Consider the following 8201-nt stretch of genomic DNA (forward strand, 5'->3'; position numbering starts at 1 on the left):
ATTGGACGGTACTCTTATCTGCTTTTGCAGGCCATTAAATATTAATTATAGTTGTTGTTTTTATATTATAATTATATACAATTTGAAAATGTTACAAACCTTAGTTTGGCACTATAATTCTATTATATGGATCTTTTATAAAACAATAAAGTAAAAGAGATATTACTATTAATTTTAAACATTTTTGAATTATTTATCGCTGTCTTTTGACATAAAAGAATAAATTTCATCGCGTTGCCTCCATCTATGTGCCTTCGTATTACCTATATATATAATATTTCGAAGTTCTATATATATTTACTACTTTGACTATGACTGGAGTATAATTAAAAATTGGCTCATGAGTATGACTCAGTTTACAATTATAAAGCTCAGCAAAGATAAAACACAAAAAATCTGTTTAAATAGAAATCGAGTATATTTAGTTCTATGCAAAATATTATCTCGAAAGACTATTTCTGTCTTTTATTTCAGTAAATGTTAATATGCATTGCATATAATAAACATATTTTATAAAAGTACAGCTTATCTCTTAAGGGACCTCTTCCAGACTCCATTCTCTTTAACCTTCGAGAAAATGAGGAATATGTAATGAACTATAGATTAGTACTATCACCGTTATTGCCAAACAACTGTCCACCAAAACATAGGTGACTTTCTATTCTGTTCTTTTCATATATTTTAATAATGAACCCCTCACTTTATGTCATTAATTATTTATGAGATTTTTTTTAATAAAGTATATTTTCTCATTCATTGTCCTTCATTAAATTGCATATTGGAGCATTAAAAAGAATCTTAATGTTATAAATAAGTCATAACTCGAATAAGTTTTAGCCACTGATTTCTTGTTATAAATTATTAACATTGTCAAACGAAAATTACTAAATTTATTGTTAACAAACGCCATTTCCTGTCAATCATAAACTCTCATTGATTGAAGTTATTTCTTTCATATTGTCAAGCATTTATATCATAGATATCCTGAATGCAGGCGATGTGCCATTGATTACAGATTAAACCGTTTCGCCACTAATGATTAAGATTACATTATATATCTGTGCTTAACTACATTAGGCATATTTGGCTATGGACATACATACACGATGGATTGGTTGTAAATATACTACTACAAAACACTTACAATGTCATAATCATCGACGGTCAAGGAGGGAACAGTGACTCAAAAAAAATTGCCGGATACAGTGGCTCACTCGACCTAATTCCAACATGAGAGAGGCTATTTGCTTCCCTGCTAATACAACAGAAACATTCAGTAATCGAACAAATTCAAATGGACGAGCAATGGTTATTCTAACACGTAAGGGTGCTACAGTGTATAGCGATGTTTGGGCGACTGAGCCACTGTTTGCGTTGAGCCACTGTTCCAACATACTTTTACAAACACAAATCCATTTCTCTTGTATTCAGATATCGCACTTTTCAGAGCCCACCTCTATGCTAAGAGCACGCCTTTATAGACATAAGTACAGTATGTTTATACTATATACTGCTTCAAAGTGACTGGCATAAATATAAAATAGTACATATAGACTCAGTAAGTTTATACTATATACTGCTTCAATGTGACTGTGGCTTAAGTATAAAATAGTACATGTGGCCAACGTTTCTCAAATATTATTGATTATAAAATGTTATGTAAAGTATACACTTAAATTGGGCATGTGCCTATTTAATAAATGGTCTAATGAGAACATTATTATTCGTTTTATTGACCGAGCAAAAGCGAAGTTCTCCGTTTCAGCTTGAGTAAAATGCTTTCGTGTGTCTGACTGTTCTCTACAAGTCGCATTTCTCAACCGATTCTCGTGAAATTTTGTGAGCAGGTTCGATAGTTACATGGAATTTTTAGTTAGGTTTTTTGTGGAAAATGTTAAAAATGGCGGAAATTGGCACAAATGATTAAGAGTCGTTAGAGTATTCGGCGTTTAAAACCATCGTGAGTCCGCTGTGAAATAAGTATTTCTTATTATTTAAAAAAAGCATAACGGGACCTTTGGAGCGCTTATTTCCGAAAATATTTTCCTTTATAAAAAATAGTATTACAAGACTGTTCGTTGTGAAACCTATCCAACGATATCAGACATTAGGATTGAAGCGAATAACAACTACGTGCTTGAGAGGTATGATAATTTTGTTTTTAGTTTAGCACTTTGTCTGCGTGATTGAAATGCAAATTTCATCCAAATTGCAGCATTCTGGTACTAACGATCATTGAAAGAAAAGAAAGGTTAGCCATTAGGTATGCTACAGGAATTTTAAATCAAATACAATCTATTATTCTATTGTTATTTCATTAAGAACGTCGATATTCCGTCTTACTCATTACGCCCTGTACCCGTACCATGAGTACAGTACGTAACAGTGTCAAAACTGACATACGCTGACATCTACGTAATTTAGTTTCTATACATCTCGCTCGCATATTAGTGCGAGCGAGATGCATAGAAAGTAAGTTCTCGATAGCGTTTATGTCAGTGCCAAACGGGTGGTAGCCACACTGACCCATAGACGTTTCTAGTTTACTTTCCCAACCTATAGGTATTAAATGAAGCCAAATAAGCCTTAATTATTCCACCAACTTAATTATTTCTACAAACGAACATAACCGGAATAACTTATAAGCGCCACACAACAAATCAAGGGTTATTTACGAAGCGGGAGAGAAATTACAATTAGTTAGCAAGTTAATTACTCCACCCGTACAACTGCTCACTTTGTATGCTCCATCGTTCGCGGAGTGCATGGAATGGCATGGAATCACGGTAATGCGGGACGGGTATTAAGCCGATCTACGATAATACGAGTGGTAAATTGTATACCAAGGGAATGCTAATACCGCCGTATGCGTTTTAGTTGATTATGGACAAAGAAAAATCTTCCCAATAATTTGGACTATCGAAGTCACATTTTTATAATTTCCGTTATGTTCACATGATAATTAAATTAAATATTTTGTTTTTTTACCATTGTTATAATGGGCATACCTTATGATATGATATGATTGATTGTTCGTGCAGGCATAGGTACGCTTAAATCTTATTGCTAAAAAAGCGACCATACTCAGAAAGTGGCGTCCTCAGAAAGTGGCGTCCTCAGAAAGTGGCGTTCTCAGAAAGTGACGTAGGCAGTACTCAGAATGTGACGAACTCAGAATGTGACGTCCTCAGAACATGACCTAACTCGAAAGTGGCCTCCTAAGAATGTGAGTTAAGTACTCCGCCTAAACCCTATATAGACAGAACAAGGTTTTGATTTCTTTCACGTGTCCAGTGTCCACTATACTTTCAGCATTTGAGACCGCGTAGCAACGATAAAATCTCGTACCGTACGAAATAGTGCCAGTCGTAAAATGACGTGATAGTGCACTTTCGAGAGCAAGATCCAAATTCTAACCCTGATGGTTGCATACCAGAAGAAAATTGCACCGTGAAATGATTACCTTTTCAGGAGATATATCTTAACTTTGTAATTTATACCTTTACTAAACAAAATGTAAATATTTAGGCATTTGATTTTGTAACAAATTTTATCTTATCAAAATATTAATTAACATTTGTCAGTATTTACTTACGGCAGAAAATGGGCAGAAATATGTCAGTGACATATTTTATTCAGGACATTAGAGATGGGCGGAATATGGACTTGCCGAATACGAATATTCGGCCGAATATTCGGTTCAGCTCATATCGAACCGAATATTCGGTTGGGCTAAAACTGCATAAACGATGTCTCAAATGTGACGTTTCTTCAAACAAAAACGTCACTTTTGACACTGACACATATAATCCATATCGTTTCTAGATCTATTAATTGACGTACCTTAAAGTTCGAATCGGGCAGCTATTCGGCCGAATACGAACATTGAAAAATATGCCGAATACCGAATAATTACCGAATATTCGGCCCATCTCTAGAGGACATATATTCCACGTGTTGCTAACGTTTCTTTCTCCTGCTCATTTCGTTTACCTGCTTGAAATATACGTTAATTAATGATTCCCAGAGCTCATTAATCATCTAAACCAAATAATTAACTACATATTTTGCATAAACACGTACTGTACCTACTGAAAACCTGAACAAACCGCCGCCGTTTGGACGTACCTAAAGTAAAAATAAAAGTAAAGTGTCATTCGTAAACTTTATATAGGAGTCCGATAGCTCACATGTTAGAGTTCTATAAATATACCTACTTACTCGTATGTCTTGTCTGGGCAACGTAAATTTCATTAGTCATAAGTTGGAATCTGTTTTGGCTGTAAAGTGTCTTAAATCAATTATTTACTTGTACTAAAATACCTGTTTGTTTCCCAAGTTCAAATAAAATAAAATAAATTTGAAGCTAGCGGTTTCAAATTTCCTACTTCGTCATTCAGATGAAAACGGTAAGTAGTGAAAATCGAGTCTTTCAGTACCTAATAAGAAACTCAATTGTGTTTCCAAATTCTTCTCGACAATAGTGATGGATCGTCGCAAGTATAATAAAAATTTCATCAAAGAAACACCGGGCTTGATGAATGAGGCATCGGATATGCAAACAAAATGCACCAATCAGTTACTCGCGGCTGCTTTAATAAGGAGGGTAACAAGATATCTGACTGTCCTGGAATTCTTGAGAGCTTCAAGAGCAGTAACGCTAAGATTGTTTTTAAAAGAACTTAAAGCCTAATTAATGTAATTTAACAATTTGATATAGTTTTTGTATTATTTTGATTAGACCTTAGCCTCTACCATCAGTTTTAACATTGACATAACGCTCACGTCTACGTAATTTACTTTCTGTACATCTCGCTTGCACTATTGCTCGCATATGCGAGTACGAGCGAGATGCATAGAAAGTAAGTTACGTAAACGTGAGCGTTATGTCAATGTCAAAACTGGTGGTAGCCGTACTTGAGTCGTGTAATCAGTCATCTCATGCGCACCATTAAGTAGGTACCTACTACCTAGTAACGCGCGAGATACCAGGGCGCGTAGCCAACATGCCAATCGTTTACGCTCCGTTCCGTAGCGAACGAAACGCAACTGTCACTGTCGCCCTAATATGATACAGTGAGAGACAAAGCGTTTCAATGTCGTAGCGCAAGCGATTGTCACCGTGGCTAGGCACCCCGAAGAGACGATCGAATCCGGATTGAATTTCGTGGTTGGTGCAGCTGTGCACGTTGACTCAAGCTGGTATCAAATTAAGATGAAAACCATATCAATCAATCAATCAATCAATCAATCACTTTATGAAATTGCTTAGTCGGAATTGGCCTCCTTGCTTCTCACCCGTTTGTAATTATGTACTAATTACGGAGTAGCGGCTTGCGATTAAAGGATGAGTCACGCTAGACCGGGCCGGGCCCGGGCCGAGGCGTCCGACATGTCATTTTCCATGAGGGCTGATCGGTGATCTCGTGGTGCTTTCCATAGAAAACGATGCGCCGGAAGCTCCGTCTTCGGCCGGTGGTCTTAAACGTTAAAACGTCGTATGAATATTTTGTCTACTAATATGCTTTTTGGTTCTTATTTGGTTGTTTGATTGAATTGACACCGATACTTACACTCAACTGTTTGATTAAGTATTTCCCACAAATTGGGAACACGCAAAATTCGTTCTCGAATACGTATCATAAGAGTTAAAACAAAAAGTAATGTGAAAACAGAGGATCTACCGCGAAACACGTTCGACGTGTTGCCTCTTTGTCGCACTTGTAAATTCGTACGTAAGTGTGACAGGGTGGCAACACGTTGAACGTGGTTCGCGGTAGGCCTTCAGAAAGGAAATTGACTGTCTCAGCAACCAGAATATTGTGGCGAACAAAATTCCCGCGTTATCGAAGATGTTTGGCTAAGGGCTCATCCACACGCTCGTTAACTTGATTCACGTCACCACTAATGAGTAAACAAAATATTCATTACCAAATTGCGTGTGTGTTTACATGCTTTAAGGCTTTGGCTACATGGTGGTTCCTGTGGACTAACCTCCTTATTCATAAACGCGTTACAAACCTCAATTAGCTAATAATCGTTTGTCCTTATCTGTCATTTTGACTTATGTATTTGTAAGGTAGGGACAAAACATAATTTAACTAAATCAGTCCCGTAAAGTTTTATGAATAAGGGGGTAAGTATATAGGTACAATAAGTAAGAGTGACATTAACAATATTATCTTTTCCAATTTTTGTATTTAATAGTATTTTATACAATCGTGATATAATAGAGAGCTTTTCAGTCGAGTACCGTGTTTAGACAACGAAGCTTGCTGAGTTGTCTAAGTAAGGTACGAGATTGAAAAGCTTGATTATATCACTATTGTATACAATACTTTTTCTACGCGTCAACAAAGATAATACTTTAAACTAGTAGAATCATACAAAAAAAACAAACCAAAAGCTAAGATACGCGATTTACGGGAACAACCGCGATACCTTCATACTGGTACGCGCCCCGGCCGCCGCGTTAGTCAACGACACCTTCTCGTAACTCATGAGGCCCTGGTACTTGCTCCGCGCTAAATTCAATTAATAGACAGTTGTTTTCTCGATTTCGGCCACCGTAGCCTATGGAGACTAACAAGCAACGCTAAGTGGTTTTCGTAGTCAATGGATGTTGCTATATTAAGGGTGTCACATGCGCGTTTCTGACTTATGAAGCAATTGTTTCTACTATACAACCTAAAATGAATAATTATTTTGAGCTATGGTTTTGTTTCGTCCTCTTGATCGCGGCGAGCTGTGATTGGTCAATTTCATTATAGTTGACTAAACTGTATCGATATGAATATTATAGTTTAGTTGGGAGCCCATACATTAAAAATACCCAATTGCAGTTTGGTATAAGAAATCTTAATTCAAGAATTACAGTCGACGAGTAGAAAAAAGTAATAATATCATTCTTCTGTCTATCATTCTGGTCCGCATACGTACCATCACGCTCCGCGATTGTTGCGCTATTTAGGGTCCTAGATAAATTGATTGTTCAATACTTAGACGACCGGTCTGGCCTAGTGGGTAGTGACCCTGCCTATGAAGCCGATGGTCCCGGGTTCGAATCCTGGTAAGGGCATTTATTTGTATGATGATACAGATATTTGTTCCTCAGTCATGGTTGTTTTCTATGTATTTAAGTATTTATATATTATATATACCTATCGTTGTCTGAGTACCCACAACACAAGCTGTCTTGAGCTTACCGTGGGGCTTAGTCAATTTGTGTAAAAATGTCCTATAATATTTATTTATAATATATTTATTGAATACTTACGCTTTAGAATTTCCAATTTAGCAAGAACCCTAAATGGCATAACCATCCCGTGGGTAGGGTTACCAGATGACAGGAATTTTCCTGACATGTCAGGAATTTTGGCCTTTGTCAGGAATGGGGACGGAACACGAAAATGTCAGGATTTTTTTGAATTGATAGACTTTAATACTGAAAATAGTACAATTGCACTTTTAGGGCCGCGTATCGCGTTGACGCGGCTATCGGCGGCTCAATCGGGTGGCCATCGCTAACGCCTATCCCCCCCCCCTGTCGTCGTCAAAAATATGAATGTCAGGAAAAATATTCGGGAATCAGGAATTTTGTCAGGAAATTCTAAATTTGTATCTGGTAACCCTACCCGTGGGGTGACTGTACAGTGTTTTAGCCATTTGAATTTGTCCGTCAATCACAGTGAAACCTTGTAGAGTCAGACCAAGATAACTTGCACGTCTGTCCTATAAAACCGGCCAAGTGCGAGTCGGAATCGCGTTCCAAGGGCTCCGTACACTATACAATTTTTAATAATGTTTTTTTTCATGTGAAACGTTAGTGAAGTGTCTTTAAAAAATCCGTAGGGGTCGTATCAAAAACTAGGTAATTAAGTCCGACTCACGCTTGACTGTACATTTCTAATAGGTTTTCCTGTCATCTATAGGTAAAGACCTATTTTATGTATTTTTTTTTAATTTTAGACCCAGTAGTTTCAGAGATATAGGGGGGAATGGTAATTTTTTGCCTATTTTCTTGAATTACTTCTAAACTGTTTATTCTAAAATTATAAAAAATATATATTTGTGATTTTCACAATGAGCTCTTTCATTTGATATGTAACACAATATAGTTTGAAAAAAATTATTTTTTAATTTTCTCATTTACCCCCCAAAAGTGGCCCCCATCTTTAAAATTAATTTGTTTACGTTGCATG

At 36.6% G+C, this 8201-nt stretch overlaps 1 long non-coding RNA gene across 1 annotated transcript; it reads left to right on the forward strand.

Annotated features, from left to right (window-relative positions):
• Positions 1 to 753: 753 nt before the first annotated feature.
• On the forward strand, positions 754 to 1720 carry LOC134793212 (uncharacterized). The gene is made up of 2 exons (XR_010144509.1): positions 754 to 1487; positions 1554 to 1720. It is a non-coding gene; the product is annotated as an uncharacterized LOC134793212 (long non-coding RNA).
• The last annotated feature ends 6481 nt before the right edge of the window (positions 1721 to 8201 follow it).

Source organism: Cydia splendana, chromosome 8, assembly GCF_910591565.1.
Source record: "Cydia splendana chromosome 8, ilCydSple1.2, whole genome shotgun sequence".
Classification (NCBI taxonomy): Eukaryota; Metazoa; Arthropoda; class Insecta; order Lepidoptera; family Tortricidae; genus Cydia; species Cydia splendana.